The sequence below is a fragment of the Notamacropus eugenii genome, chromosome 5, assembly GCF_028372415.1.
Source record: "Notamacropus eugenii isolate mMacEug1 chromosome 5, mMacEug1.pri_v2, whole genome shotgun sequence".
Classification (NCBI taxonomy): Eukaryota; Metazoa; Chordata; class Mammalia; order Diprotodontia; family Macropodidae; genus Notamacropus; species Notamacropus eugenii.
This window is the reverse complement of record NC_092876.1, coordinates 31,548,044-31,564,743: the sequence shown is the minus strand read 5'-3', so window position 1 is coordinate 31,564,743 and position 16,700 is coordinate 31,548,044. Positions and strand designations below refer to the sequence as shown.

General features: G+C 37.4%; 1 long non-coding RNA gene across 1 annotated transcript; it reads left to right on the top strand.

The window, feature by feature from the left end:
- The first annotated feature begins 5,292 nt into the window (after positions 1–5,292).
- Positions 5,293–7,656, top strand: LOC140503906 (uncharacterized). Its single transcript, XR_011966906.1, has 2 exons — positions 5,293–5,392; positions 6,657–7,656. It is a non-coding gene; the product is annotated as an uncharacterized lncRNA (long non-coding RNA).
- The last annotated feature ends 9,044 nt before the right edge of the window (positions 7,657–16,700 follow it).

Here is a 16,700-nt window from a genome sequence, read left to right as displayed (position 1 = left end):
AGCCTTGGGGGTACTCTGCCCAAAAGAATGCAAATTTTGATCAATGAAACCTTGAAGGATATTTGGGGGTTTATGGACTAGATTTCTTTCTTAAGGACCTCATCTTAAACCCAATTCACTCTAGTTCTCATTGATTAGCCAACAATAGGTCCCAGTCTAAAGCCCACTTAGTGGTTTGGGCCCGGATAGCGAATGTAAATAACAATTGTTTTTGTTTTGGTCAGAAACTCTGAACATCTTCCCCTCCTAGACTGTTTGTTGTTGTTGTTCTTAACTAGGTAAAAGAGGCCATTATTTGTCTCATTTCTTCCCAGCCTTAATCACTCAATGGATGGTACCTCAGTCAAACTGAGTCCTTGGAAAGACTTTAGCTTAAAAAGGCCAAGGTCTGAACAAAGTAAGGTCCAGTTGCTTTGTGGAGCTGGCAGTGATAGGTCTGATACTGGCTCTGGGAACTAAGGCTTTACCAGTGCTGAGGAGTGCCCTTGAGTGAGCCCCTAAATTTCAGCTATAGCTGTTTCCCTGACAAATGGGGATGAGTCCCCTGCTATTTCAAATTAAGCTTCTCTCCTTTTGATGGGAAGACTGAGAGTAAGCCAATATTCATTTATTAAAAGGGTTTATGTTAAGGGTTTTCTATCCCTACCACCCTACCTGCCCTATCCATGATTTGCCTTTGCTTCAGGAGCTAATGGAAGGGTCAATCCAACAACAAGGGTTTTTTAGGGCCATGGTATTGATAATCATTTAATATCGTTTTTGGACTTTAATAAGGGACAGACCTTGAATTAATCAATCAGAAGAAGAGCCTGGACCTAAGAGCCTCTTTGTTCTCTGAAATAAACTCAGAGAATACTATTCTCTTCTTATGTCTACAAGGCCAGATAGGGCTGACTTAAAAGTCTTTATGAGAGCCTGACCCCAAGACACTATCTTGAATACTGGGACTTTTCCCATATCTTAATATTTTGTGGACATATACTATGTTATGACATGTTGATGGTAAAGAAAACACAGATATCCTGGATCATAATTTCAATTCAAACTTTGTCACCTCTCTTAGCTTATTGTATTTACAACTTATTCAATTAAGGAAATTCCTTTCGCATAGTATAATTAAACACATATAAAGATCATAAATCTGAAGGATACAGACATCCTTGGATTGTCTTAAAACAGATTTAAGCCTGGTCATCCTTGTATCAGACAATCAGAAGTTTCCTTCTGACTCCATGATCATGTAACTGCTAGCTTTAAGGGAATGAACAATATGAATTTAGCCTGTTTGACTCTTTTAACTAAACTTTCAGGTCCACGGTTATGGTGCTGCTACATACAGATGGAACTGATGGACTCGGAGAGAACAGTTTCCCCCTTGCCAACACCAAAGACTCAGGCGCCTCAGGATTCATTTCTCCTGGAGTCTTAACCTTGACAGGGTTGGGTAAATTTCTCTATTCCCAGCTTGCAAAGGACTCCCACTAATTTGGTTGAAGCCCAAAATTTCCCTTTAAAGTTAGCTCAGGGGGCAGGGATCAAGTCTTTGGTCAAATGCTCTGTATAAATCCTCTAGGGGTAAGTATCAATCTAGGAAAATTAGCTATGGGTCAATTAAAAACTAAAATTAGAAATCCAGCTGACAAGACCCCTGCTTCTTATATGTCAATCTGTTACCAATCTGATGATCACAGGTATTGCCAGCATTAGTGTCAGTTAACTAAAGATAGCCTTAAATTTTGTTGGCCACGATGTTGGCTCTTTTGGACCAGTCAAAGCTACTTTATCTAACACCAAATTAAGTTTAAAGGCCAACAAAACATCTAGCCAGGAGTGAAAATATTTTTATCTTGGACTTGCTGAAATGACCGAGGGAGAACAAAAGGTGAAATGGACAGACCGAGACAAGCGCAGGCAAGAGTCAATTGAGAATTTGGGAGCGTCTTTATTAGCCAGCAGTTGTCCTCAGAAGAGGCAGCCTCGAACAAAGAATGTGTGTGCCTTTTAAGCATCTTAGCACTTCCTGGTACAGCCTTGCAGTTCCAATAGCACACATTTTTCACAGAACAGTTTTGACAGGGGTTCCTAGGTGCTGCTAGGCAAAGGGGTACAACAGAGAGTGGCTGCTAGGCAAAGGGGCACAACAGAAAGTGGCTACTAGGCCCAACCCTGCCTAGAAACTCAACAGACATTTCTCAACCCAGGGGCTCTGGGGCAGGGGGTGGGGTGGGGGTGGGGTGGAAATAATGTCCACTTCACTGGCAGTTAGCCTCTTCCCTTAAGGCTTAAAAAAACTTCTACAGCACCACCACCGTACTGGCTAATTCCCTCTGTCTGAAGGGCCGCTGTCCCTTCAGACCCTTCTTTCCCTCTGCCTTATTCCTCACCTCCTCCCACCCTCTCTTCCCTTACAGTCTCTGATCGTAGGGAGAATAACTACACTTTGTAGTTACCTACTCCCTACTTGCCTTCCTTTAACTGCTCTAGCCCTGAGGAGGATAACTCTGTTCTGCTGCTGTTGCCTCCTTCCCCTTCCTCTCCCCTTTCCCTTAAGGATTCTGGTCTTAAGGAGGACAGCTACAATCCACCTACAGACAAGAGTCCTGAACCTAAAACCATTGGGACCTATTCTTTAAGATAGTTAGTCAGAAACTTTGCAGCACCAAGGCTCCCCACCCCTCCAATGACTGTAGAAGTGTGCCAAGCAAAGGTTGCAGGATCCACCCTTATTCCGTCAGGTTTTGAATCTTTGTAACCCCCTTTCCTCAGAATAATAATAGACAGTTGACAATGGGGATTTCCAACAAGTTTCTGATTCCTCCTCTCACTGTTATTAATTGTGAGCTATGTTTTTATTTATCCTGTTGTTAATTGTCAATTTGTCTCTAATGTCTGTCTGTCTGACTGTTTCATGCGTACTGTGAATGAGTCTGTTATCTTGTAAGATTTAAAATCTTAGGGGCTGTAGCTAGGGAAACAAACCAAACTGTAAGACCCTTTTCTTTGTTGTTCCAGTCTGGCCAACCTGGAATTACAATGGAAAGCTAGATGCAGCTAAAAACATCTTAGTAGATTCTGAGATTAATCATTAAAAAGTTTGGAAACTGATCATTTGGAATTACTGGAAAAGAAACCCCTGAGACTATATGTAACTCCAGGAGTTCACCTTGCTAAAATACCCCCTCAAAATCACATAACATTCCCCACTCCATCCCAAGAGTTAAGAGGATATCTCAGTATGGAGATTTTTAACAGCCACAAGGTGTCATATTAACCCCTCTCATCCCAGATCAAGTTATAGAGAAGAGAATGCAGGAGAAGTGTAAGGGCAGCAATTCACAGACTGATTCCTGTGCCCCTGGATACCCTGTAGTCCACCCTTCTAGGTAAAGCTTGGAAATGTCACCTGGATCCTATACATTCTGCCCACCCTGTCCCAGCAACTGCAAACTGCCCCAGGCTTAGTAAATTTTGCAGCTGTGGGGGAAGGGAGAGTTGGATGTGTCTATCCTGTGGTGAGCATCCCCTAAGTGCTGCTTACAAGACTTATCACCGCTGGAACACCAACCTCTCTGCTCTTGGTAACCTTCACACTTCTCTGTTCCAATAGCGGAAAAAAAAAAATGGATTTTATCTCTGTTTGACGTGTTTCCTGATTTGTCAAAGGAAAATAATAATGGGATCAAAATGATATAATGATTGTGAAATGCTTAACATAATGACCGGCATATGTCAGATTGAACATTATTATTATCCCCCTCAAATTTAATGCAATTGATAACTTTGAAGTGGTTTTAATTACCAAAAGTAATAAGATCAATAATTTCTGGAAATACGATTGATATCATCTGAAGTTATTGTTTGTGTTATGAATTACAATATATTAGATAACTTGGCATTTACTATGATAGCAAATATTACTCATTTGAAATGTTGGCTATTATGAAAATATGTATGGTCATGTAAACTTATAGTATTCACATATTATGCAAAGTGATTTAGAAATTCACCAAAAGTTTTTAGAAACTCTGCAAAAGTTTCTGTGTTGTAGAATTCCTAATGAGAAATGGGAATCCTTGAAAAAAAAATAGGGCTGTAATTTTCAAGCCTGTTTCATCTAAAAGATATATTTATGTGTGTTAATTTGAAGGTTTATGGACTGTGTGAAATGCCATAATGTACTTAATTTCTAGGGATATATTTAAGGAAAATTTGTTATTGTGATAAGACTAAATCAGTTGGGTATGTGCTTCTTGACTTATAGAAACTAAATCTCCTCTCCATTCCAAACACCTTTTTGATTAAGGAATTTTGTGATATCTAGAAATTCTGTAAAAACTAACCATTTAGTTTTGTTATAATACTTTGGGAATTTGTCTTACTTAATATCAACTTAATTTGATTTCCAATTTTAAAGTTTATTTTTATTTTAAGGAGGAAGAAAGAGATATCTACCATTTTAAAGGTTTTCAACTAATTTTCTTCATAAAAGTTTAGGGAACATCAAGATAAATTTTAAACTGTTTTTAAAGAAGAGGAAATGCTTTTAGGAGAAATGTTTTGAAAAATCTTGTGTGAATTTTTAGGTCTACCAAATTTTCAAAATAATTTACTGTTAAATTAAGCTGTAAGTCAGAAGAGATCTTGCTGTTTTGATCTGAATTTGTAGTCACTCCATGGTCTAAGCAAGAGTTAAAATTAGGGTTTGAACTTATCGTATGTAAAAGATTTAATTCCTGAAGTATCTCATTCTTCCAGAGTGAGTATAATTAGGGAAGGATAAACAGGCTTGTGAAACAAGGACATAAATACATCAGTCTGTAAGGTTAGCCATTAGCCTCTTTGTTTTTTTAAAGCTGGAATAGAATTCCAGTACAGTTATGTTAGTAAAAAGTAATAATTTATGGGCTATCTTGTCTTATGGTTGAAACATAAAGGAAAGTGAATAATATGAATAATGGGATTGAGAGATCTGGAAAGATAAATAAGGTCTGGTTGAAACTATAGAAGGCAGATAAGAGGGTTTGGGAACAAATGGAGATTATCCAAACCCCTCCTGTCCCTAGGTAGTTGATCTGTTTCTCTTTGGATTAGTTTTAGATGGTTTGAGTATGTTGAGAGAGAAAGAGTGAAGAAGTATTTTAAGAAGACAGAAAAATTATGTAATTTGATTTGGTAATTAATAGCTCAATCAAATTTGATATGGCCCTATCTGAAGGATACCAGCCAATATTTATTTGTTATTTAAGACTTTATGGGACTACAATTTACTATTGTTTTAAGCTCTGATTACAGGAATAGTTGTCTAAGTTATCCTCAAGTCAATTGACACACTGAGAACTGCTAAATGTGAATACCTGGGAAGGTTTTGAAGATGACCTTGGCTATGGCCTAGGTAGGATATTCCTAACTCTTTTTCCCAATTGTGCTATTTCCTTTCGGAAAAAGGAAAATTCTCCACCTGATTACTCTTAACTCCTGCTTTCAGCACCTAGTACTTACATCATTGACTATCAGATATGACTCATTTCTGGAATCAAAACTAAGGAAGTTCTTGCCTTCTGTTAAGATATATGACATTGTCCCTCTCTTTCTTTTATAGCAAATTTCTATATTCAAGTAGTTACAAGGCTAGATCTATTAAATAATAGATGGAAACTAGAATGTCTCTGAGCTACTATAATGGGATGCAAGAAGGAACAGTTTATAACTTTAACCTATACTCATGGCCAAATAAATATATTATAGAGATAACATCCTTGAAAGGAGGAAATAATTAGACCAGGTAATAAGACAAAGATGTAATGTGATAGATGTCTAAATAAAAAGGATAGCAATTTTTGAGAAAAGCAACAGAATCAGACTGATTCCTTTAAGAATTATATATAGATATAAATGATTGACTTCTAAAGTTTGTCATGTTTTGGTAATAAGATCTCAAATCTGGATTTTTGCACAACAATTGTATAAAATAGTGGTAAAAGTAAGTTAAATTATGTCTTCATTGTTAAAAGAACTGTCCTATAATTTCAAAAGGTAGATGAGTTCATTTTATGGTTGAACTTTCACATTTTAAAAGATTCTTATACTGGGTACAGAATCTAAGTAAAGATAGAACAGCAGATGATATATAAACTGAAATTCTCTGAGTTTCAAAATTGGAAGACCAAATTTAATTAATTGTACAATTTATATAGTCAGAATTATCAGGGAATTTCTAGATAAGAACCAGAGAAGCAAAACTCCCTTTTAGAATTGTCCCAAGAATAAAACCTATTGTCAAAGAAAGGGTATCTAGGGATCAAATAACTACATGAGACATCTGGGATTCAAAAAGTGATGCTTAAATGGACCTTAACAATAGATTACTGGGATACAAGGAATTTAATGTTATTTAATATTGGTTGCATTGATTTGTATGGCTCATGTTTAAATTTTCTTGATTATCCTGGTGACATGTAAGTCTTCTCAAAACTAGTCTATTGTGAGCCATCTAAGTTTAATCTGTACCTGACTTAATGTAATTATGCAATTTTGTGAATTGTGAGAAAAACTTTTTTGTGTTGTTTGAACCTAGCCCTGTATGGCTAGGAAACTGAACCATTTCTTTAACCATGTTAGCTATGTTGTGCTGTTTCCTCTCAATTATCAAATTACAGGTTTTTTTGGAGCCCCTGTCAGATGCCTGACTATGTGGATTCTTGAATTCCTCTGTCACATCTATTGCCCCTGCTCCTGAGTAGACATCTGAGCTCATAGGAGACCTTGCCCCCCGATGTCTAAGTGGCCTGAAAAAGATGACATCAAACATACACAGCTTTCCCAAGAGTCTGGACCAGACCTACATGAAGAACATCTCCCTCCCTACCTGAGCCCCTTGCATATCCAAGACTGTTTGCTTATATCTCTGATAGCTTTAGCTAATTTTATTGAGTTGCTCCATATTCCCATACCTACCTTAAGCTGCCTTGCAGCCTGCTCTTTTTGCTTACTTACAATTGCTCTGCAGTGGCTGCCCATCTCAGAGGATGTCCCCCTGAAGAAGAGAGAATTTTTTCCATACCTTCCTTGATTGTAAGGTTTGCTAGCAAAGTAGTATCTTTTACTGTTTTTGTTTTAGTATAATCAAGAAGTATAATGTCTCTGATTGAATCTTACCTTTATCAACCAAGAGTCTTTACTAGGAGTAAAGTACAGAAACAAGAAACTTCAACTAGAAACAGTATATGTATTTGTATTGTTAACTTGTTTAGAGATCTTCCCCATCCATTAATGGAACTTCCCATTAAGGGGAGTTTGATTAGGGAAGATTTGTATGAAGGCTCACACCTTTTGTTAATGAGGCACTGGTTCTCAAGGGTTGGGATGCCCTCTGACTCTAAAAAAGGTATAAATATTCTTAGGGTGAGGTTTTGCTTTGGGGCTTAGTTTTTGGAAGAAGCTTTGTATGCCAGATGAGATTCTGGGAAGCGCTGAGGAGACCCCAGCTTTGAAAACCCAGATGTTGGTGCTTTCCTCTCTGGCAACTATGGTCACACAGTTGGACCTGTCTTTTGATTTGTGATATATGTATTGCTTATGTCAGACATTTTGGAAGTACTGTTGATTTCCTGAACTAAATGAATGATACATGTGCTTGATTAAAGGAGATTGTTAACCTCTCAAAGTTGCCTTTCCTTTTATGAATACAGATCTAAGAATCTGTGAGAGCAGGGCCCCCTGAGTATGTCAGGGTGCTTGCAGATACATTGGGCTACAGGGTGAAGCTTTCAGCTTGCTTTTGATCAAAAGGAAGAAATGATAATCATTTAATATCATTTTTGGGCTTTAATAAGGGACAGAGCTTGAATTAATCAGAAGAAGAGTCTGCACCTAACAGCCTCTTTGTTCTGTGAAGTAAACTCAGAGAATACTTCTTCCTATGTCAACAAGGCTTAACATTCTTTATGAGAACCTTAACCCAAGACACAATCTTGAATAATGGGACTTTTTCCATATCTGAATATTTTGTGGACATATGCTATGTTATGGCATGTTAATGGTAAAGAAAACACAGATATCCTGGGTCATAATTTCAATTGAAACTTTGTCAACTCTCTTATCATATTGTATTTACAACTTATTCAATTAAGAAAATTCCTTCCACAAGGTATAGTAAAAAACATAGAGATCATAAATCTGAGGGACATAGACACAATCCTAAAAGAGATTTAAACCTGATCATTCTTGTATCAGATAAGTTTCCTTCTGGCTCCATGATCATATAACTGCTAGCTTAAAGGGAATAAATGGTATGAATTTAGCCTGTTTGGCTCTTTTAACCAACCTTTCAGGTTGACAGTATTAAACCTCCTTATCTCTTTGGTCAAAAAAAGAGAGCTGACTATGGACTCAAAAGAATGCTTACCCTGGCAGTCAAGAGTAGACTGAGGACCCCTAATTAAGAGTAATGGACAGAAGCTACAGAAAGGCTTATTTAGCCCCATGAGTAACATACCTTTGGCCCTACCACAAGGGACAGGGTCTTTGGAGACTTAGGGGGAGGCGACTCCATGACTGGGTCAAGAGGGTTTAACCAGTACTCTAAATTCCGTGGATATGCCCTTTCCCAGGGATTTGAAATGCCTTCTAAGAAGAAGGCAGTTGAGAAGAATGAGGACATCTTTGCAAGCATGAACCAACAGGAGCACTGGGCATACAAAATAAGGCAAAAACAATCCCTGCCCTTCAAGAGTTCAGAGTCTCATGAGAGAACTGAGCCTGGCCTTAGCAGAAAGTATAATCATGAAGTAGGCTGGAAAAATGAGATGACAAAAAAAATCCCACCATAAACAGCTCTTATGATAATAGGAATACTGTCAACTACTTCAAAATATCTACAAGACAAAGCCTCAAAGAAAAACACAGATTAGCCCCAAAGTTATCTAGATTTCCTGGCAGACACAAAGCAAGAGCTTTATTTTTTTGGAAGAGTATGAAATTATTTTATAGATGAAAGCATAAAGGGAATTTTTTTTAAGTAATGAGAGTTATGGAACAAAGAATTGGAAAGGGAATTAACAGCTTTGAACAAGAGGACAAAAACTTGCCCAAGCATCAATTTCCCTGCATATTAGAATGAATCAAATAGAAGCTAAGGACTCCAGGAGATAACAAGATGTGTTAAAACAAAGTTAAAAGCCTGAAAAAAAATGGAACAAAATGTAAGGTATATCATAGCAAAACAAACAAACAAACAAAAAAAAACTGGCCTGGAAAATTCAAGAAGAAGAAAAAAATTGAACAATCGTGGCTTACCTGAAAGTTTTGACTGGAAAAAAGAGCCAAGCCATCATATTTCAAAAAGTTTTTTAAAAAACCCAGCCCAGATCTCTTAGAACTAGAGGGCAAAAGAGAAATAGAAATAACCCACTTGTCACCTTCTAAAGGAACCCCAAAATGAAAACTACCAGGAACATTTTAGCCAAAATTCAGAGCTTCTTGAGCACAGAGAAGATGCTGCAAGTATCCAGAAAGAATTTGAGTACTGAGGAGCTTCTGTCAGGATCACACACAATTTTGCAACCACCACTTTGAATGAGTGGAAAGCTTGGAATATAATATTCCTGAAGGCAAATGATATAGGCTTACAGCTAAGACTAACTCATCCAACAAATTAAGTATAATCTTACATGGGGGAAAATGGATCTTTAATGAAATGCCAAACCTCCTTCAAGAAAGGATAAGAGCTGCATAAAAACTTTAAGGTGAAAACACAGAAATTAAGAGAAAAATAAAAAGGTAAACACGAGTGAACAGTTCTAAGGGACCTGAACAAGGATAAAATTCCTACATTCTAATAAGAGGAGATGATATATATTTCTCTTCTGAATCCTGTGATCATTATAGGACATAGAAGTCTAACTAGACAAAAGGATTGGAAATTTTTCTGTTATGTCTTGGTTTTGTTTTGTCTTGATTATCTAAAATAAGAATGGAAAGGGGAAGGGAAGAAAAAGAGAAAATAATGTCATTAAATAGGGGTGCACAAGTGGATATCTATTTTTAAAAACAAGGAGGAAGGGATAAAAGAATGAGGCAACACTCTTGCTAAATTTGTCAATGGAGGAAAGAATACACAGAGAGATTTGGGTGCAGAGTTATATTTCACTTAACAGGGAAATAGGAGGGAGAGAGTAAATGACAGAAGATGGAAATATATAGAAGGTAGATTATAGAAGGAATTGGTCATAACCAAAACAAAGTCTAAATAAGAATATACAAAAATATTTAAAACTTTTTGGCGTTGTCAAAGAATTGGAAATTGAGGAATGGCTAAGCAAGTTATGGCATATGAATGGTATAGAATACTATTGTGCTGCAAGAAATGATGAAGGGGATAATTTCAGAGAAACCTGAGGAGATCTGAATGAACTGATGCAGAATGAAATGAGCAGAATGAGAATGATTCACACAATAACACTGTGAAGACAAATGACTTCGAAAGATCTAGGAACTCTGATCAGAGGACTTCCAGAGGATTTATGGGGAAGTTTATTTTGCTTGACTATACATGTTTGTAACAGGAAAAATACCTGGACTTTATCTTGCCCCACCCCAACCCATCTCCTCTTCCCTTATTACCATTAAGGGCATCAGCCTCCTAGTCACTCAAGATCCAAACTGAGGTGTCATCCATGACTTCATTTTCTCTCACCTCGTATCTCTAGACAGTTGTCAGCTCTTCCTATTTCTACCAAGCAGTATCTCTGGCCTCTGACTCCTTTTCCCATTCACACAGCTACCCCCTTAATTGTGACCCTTATTCCCTCTCACTTAGATTCTTTCCACAGGCTTCAAATTGGCTTCTTTATTTCAAGTTGCTCACCACTCTAGTCCATCCTACACAGCTACCAAAATAATTTTCCCTAAATAGATTGCACAATGTGACTCTTCTACTCAATCAACTCCTGTGGCCAGAATAAATACGTGTACTCTCTATCTGAAGTCAACTGGTAAAGGATGCTTTCCCATGTGGTAGAGACAAATATCCTACCCTGCATGTGGAGTAGTGTGCAGTCTGTGAGAATGGAGAACTCCAACCTTCTCCAGTCTTCTTGTGGACTCTTCAGATTTTACTTTGGGTATTTCTGGATTCCAGCTTCAAGAGGGAGGATGCACTTAAGGGTGCTGAAGTACAAAAACTCTGGGAACACATGGGAGGGGTTGGCAGTCTCTGTCATATTCTTGTCCTAGTTAGCTACAATAGACTTCAGGGAGTTTCCCCTTGGGTGAGATCTAGAACTGTCTTGGTTGAACTGAGTTATCTCACTTTTAATGGGAGAGTTCCTTCATTCTGAATTTTCAGGTGTATATTCTCCTATGTAGACTTTCTCTGATTTCTGTTGGCTCTGATTTAGATAAATGAGTGTCTTTCCTATTCCCTAGGTATGTTTATTGTGGAACTAACATTTGGTGGGAAAGGTGTCAAACCTTGAACATAGAGCTTGAGGTTCCATTTCTCTGCTCCAAGGAGAGACAAATTGGAAATTAGATGAAGCTGATTACATCCTTAGGCTAATAATATTTAAAGGACCAGATAGTTAGAATGTTGCCCTGGTACCCCTTTTCTTTGCCTTCCCTAGATATGAACTTGCTACACACAGGGCCCTCTCTACAGATATAAACTATTCAGTTCTTAAATTCCTTTACAGCCTTGCCCAAACTATCTCACCTCACCCTTCTACACATTGATCAGTCAATCAGTTTAGTCAAGAATTCTGAATTTAATCAAGAACTTAGCCAAGAACTAAGAACTCTGAACAAGACTTTGATTCTGTTACAGCCCATTTCTAGAGAAAGACCCTTGTTCACTAATTGCCAAAGAGAATCATGAACCCAAGTCTTAACTCTTACCCAGACACCACTGGGTTTGTCTTCTGACTGATCCCTGTGGCTGGAGCACCTTGGACCACTTTAAACCAGCCTAAATATGTCCTGGGATTGCTGATCAGCAGCACTGTCCAAGAACATCCTTCCCCCAAATTGTCCCTTTGTTCCCACTCTTGTGGCTTGAGTCTTTAAATACTGTTCTGTGATCCTTTGCCAATAGGCACTTGTACTTTGGTATTTACAGTGCCCAGAAGTACACATTGCTGATCCTGTTCATATTAAAGATGTTTTTCTGTTCTGTTATTTATTTTTAACCCCTGACTCCTCTAGTTTTCCTTATACATGTGTTATCATTCTGTGCCCTTTGGCAAAGGTCTAAAGGACCCATTTGATGCTGTTAGAATTATGTTGGCCTGGCCTAATTGCCGTGGGCTGCCCGAGTCATCTTACCTTTCCCAGGTCTTCGGTGGCTAGCTGGATAAACGTATCGAGAGAAGAGACTTTCCAGAGTCAAAGAAGTGGTAGGTTTTATTCAGGATCTTAGTTACATGTTCATATGCAGGGCGAGTTCTTCTCCAGGAGAAAGGAACCCCCCTCCTCTTTAAGGAGCAAGGATCACATAGCGAGAGGATGGGGGCGGAAGAGGGGAGGGACCCCCAGAGGGGACCCTCCTCAGGTTTTCCTGTCCCCACTTAAGCTTTCCCAGCCGCATAGTTCGCAAGTGGATACCGCGAATGCTCTCAGCCCCTTAGCTAATTAACAAAAAGGTGTGCTCAGACCACGGACCAATCTCAAGGGTGGGATGCTCTCCCCAGCAAGTTTCCACTGAGAAGAGGTGGAGAGACAAGAAAGCTCGAGTCTCACTCCTCAATTCCCAGTTGTTCCCTGGGGGGCCTCATGAGAGCTCACAATCAAGAAGCCCTCATTTTTACCTGCCCGAAACCATTCACATGAGAACTGAGCTTACACCCTAACATTAGGTCTCTGCTTTTTCCTTTTAAAACAAACTTCTATAATCAGAGCAAGTGGTCAATAGAAGATATAAGTACATATCTACAATGCAAGTACATAAAATTTTACTGTTTTTGGTCTAGATGTGTACTCATTCCATATCTCAAACAATTTAGTAAATTAGTCATTGGACTTGTCAAATGCCTGCTAATACTTAAATAGTAACGTGTAAGATTAAGTCCCTGAATAACTCATTCTTTCTTAATGAGATGGGGATAATTAGACAAATGTGAAATGAAGACACAAACACAATGTTACATCATTGTCTAATAGACTAATGTTGGAACACAGCTGAGACACTATGATAAAATACATGTGTATAAAATCTGAGCTATTTGGCCTAGAACTATAGTTCTTCTTATATCCTAAACAACTTGGTAAATGGATTTTTGTATGAAATAAGATCCTTAGATGTTTTGAAATTATGTTAGAATAACTGGATATTGATGTAACAGCTTATGGGATCAAGTTGTCATTCTATTAATTATTAAAACTAAATCAGAAATATCTTCAGTTTTGTTTTGAAGAAAATAATTTTAATATAATCCGTTTTCTTAGAGAAGAGTAACATAGAATATTTTGTATTAAATCAGTGGCACAGTCAATTTTATTTGAGTTTATTATTAATGTGGAAATAACATCTGTTTGTAGAGCAAGTCCTGTGGTACAAACATGTTTTATTATAAACAACTTGTTTGATATACACTGTTTTGAAATCGGTTACTTAAGTGTTATCCCAAGTCTTTTGCCACAATTCAAGTTAAATCAGTAACTTTTATGTAAATTCATTTGAGTATTATAGATCATCTTCTTTAAAAAAGTGTTCTGTAACATATGTGTTTATGTGAAGATTACATCTTAGGAGGGCATTGAATAACTGAATTGAATTGGGATTAATTTAAATTAAATGGCATTAAAATTTAGAGTTCTAAAATAAGTAATAGTTAAAATTTGTAAAGCAAAAAACTGAGTAAAAATTTTGAGAAAACAAGCTCAGCTGAATATATATGTACTTTGGAAGGATTTTTAGTCTTCTGCCTTCTGTGGTATTTTAAAATACTTAGTTTTTATTTGAATTGTCTTACTTATATCAGTATAGCAGTAATCCTTAGCTTATTGTTAACAATGTTTCTGTGAGGTACGGAATGTAGATGAGGATGTTAAACAGTATCTGGTATTTATCAGCTCAATTCTCTGAAGTTTCAAGTGAACCATGGTCTCCTAATTTGATGTTTCTCTTATAGCTCTGTTATTAAGAAGATCAGAAGTATAAAGCTTGAGATGATTTTCACAACTTGAACTAGTTGCTGAAGTAAACTTTATGACCTATATTGAGATCTGCTTTGTAAAAGATTTTAGCAGGAATGTCTAAGGAGTCTCTCCAAGTAACTTGGAACCAGAGAAACAAATCTACTAAAATGGTGCTCCAAGAACATAATATTTTCCATACTGCCCCAAGAAAAGATGTTTCCAGGCAATTACATGGGACGCCTGGGACTCAAGATGAAATGTGGATTGCAAACAGTCTCAAGGTTTTTCTATTTATCCAGGATGAGATTAAGAAAGTGCCTTACTTTTTTCCACCAGGCAAAAGGGAAGAGGGAGGGGCAACAGTTACAGTGAAGGCCTCACAGGCCCCACTCTGGGTCCTTAGGACTGGAAGCCTGGAAGTGTTACTGAGGTGGGAGCAGGGGCAAGGGCCTCCAAACCTGGCTCTTAAAATCAACAAAAATGATTTCTAGTGATTGGCTTTTAGAAAATTTAAGATGTGAGTCTTGGTAAAGTTTTTATTAATAATGACAAATTTTATTAACGCATTGTGTTCTAAGCTCAGTAGCCTTCCATCTAGGGCAGATGCCATTAGCTACTCACAGAAAATGTGACTGTTACAGGTAGAAGTTTGCTTCAGTAAAAAAAAAAGGTGAAAGGACAATCCTAGTCTCAGTCTGGGATGGGATCCTTCTGGCTCAGTTTCTCCACTGTGTTCCTTTGAAAAGGAATATTTTCCCACCTGACTATTCCTGAGTCTGACTATAAGGTGGATGTGACACTGCATGTGGAAGGCAGAGATGTTTTATCTAATGATATACTTGCCTTTCCTTTTTTTTTATGGCATGTTTCTATAATCAAAGTGAGTCAGTGAAAAATGATGTGAGCCTAATGCAAGCATGTGAAATCTTGCTGTTTTCAATAAAAAAACTGGGCAAATTGGTACTCTTGTATAGTTTTGTGAAAGATTAAATCCCTGGAATAGAACATTCTTTCTAAATGTTATGGGAATAATTAAAGAACTATTTAGATAAAGAAATAACTCGATAAAATAAAAAAAAACAAAGGTACAAACACAATGTTGAGTCATTGTCCCATAGACAAAGGCTGGGATTTAAAGTTAACTGTAATAAGGGCGTATCTGTATGGAATAAGGTCCTTACATGGTTCAAAATTATGTAAGCGGAATTGAGTATTAAGACAATCGACTGAATTAGTCACTGAAACTAAATCAGGGACATCTTCAATTTGGGGAAAAGAATTTCAGTGTAAGTTTCTTAGAGGGAAGTAACTTATGGAATACTTTTGCACTGATGGAAAAGTTAAACATTTCTGTTTAGCTTTGAATTCATTCCATGACCTAAACATAATTTTAAGTTAGTGTGTGAACTATCATATGGAGCATGATTAGAGGAAGACAGAAACTTGGGAAATAGATGCAAATCTATCAGAGCAATATCTTATAATCTGAATGGGAAATTTTGATATTCAGGAACTAGAACAAGTGGAGAAATGCATGCAGGCTATTTCCTTACTGATGTGAGATTATAGTTGGAATCTGCTATTCAAGATTTTATGGGAGTGTTAACTGTTGTTCTGGAGTGTGACTCCTGGTACAATTATCAAGAAATACCACTGAGCCACTAATCTGTGATGCATGATGCCAGCAACCCTTTGAATTGCATGTATGAACTGCAGAGGGTGACCTCATGGAAAGATTGGGAGAACAACTATTCTACCTGAACTGAGGTAGGATTCTCCTGACTCAATTTCCCCACTACAACACTTGGTTGACTTTAAGCCTGGCTCAATACAGTCTGCACAACTTCTGCCTAGATAAGTTAGGGTCCTTTAATTCTTAGCAATAGTATGGAGACAATTAGGTCAAGGGCTTTGAAATCAGTATATTATTATGTTAGCTAAAATTATACTTGTTAGAATGACTTAATGTTAAAAGAAAAATTGTTTGTAGTCTATCTTGTAAATACTTTAAAAGAAGCATAACATGCCCAGAAGTTGAAGTTGTTTTGTAACTTGATGTGTATCATGTTAAAATTCATTACTCAATGTATTTGTGTACATATTGGGACCTGTTATTGATTCCTTTGGGGAATCTCATCCTCCTGATGGGAGAATGTATAATGACTAATTGGCCAAGGTACCAATTTTGATTTTATAAAAATAGCAATCTTGTAGGAAAATGGACATAAGAGGGCAGATTTCCACAGGAAAGTGACAGGAAGATGATGAGATGCTGGGCTGAGGATGACTGGAACACATACCAAAAGGCTTCATCAGATGATATTCCTGCCAGACAGTTGTGTGAGAAGAGACTTCTGAATCTTAAAGAGACAATGTCTTGTTCATTATTATTTTTGTTTGGGTCTCTGTATCTGTTTATAATGGAGAATGTCCCCTTGTAATTAGTCAATGCTTCTCCCCCTTTCCTTCCTACATTTACTTGAATGGGAGGTGGATAAGGGGAAGAATTCATATGAGAAAGAGAGTAAGGGAGTATTAAAGATGTGGAAACAAAATTCGAATAAAAGAAA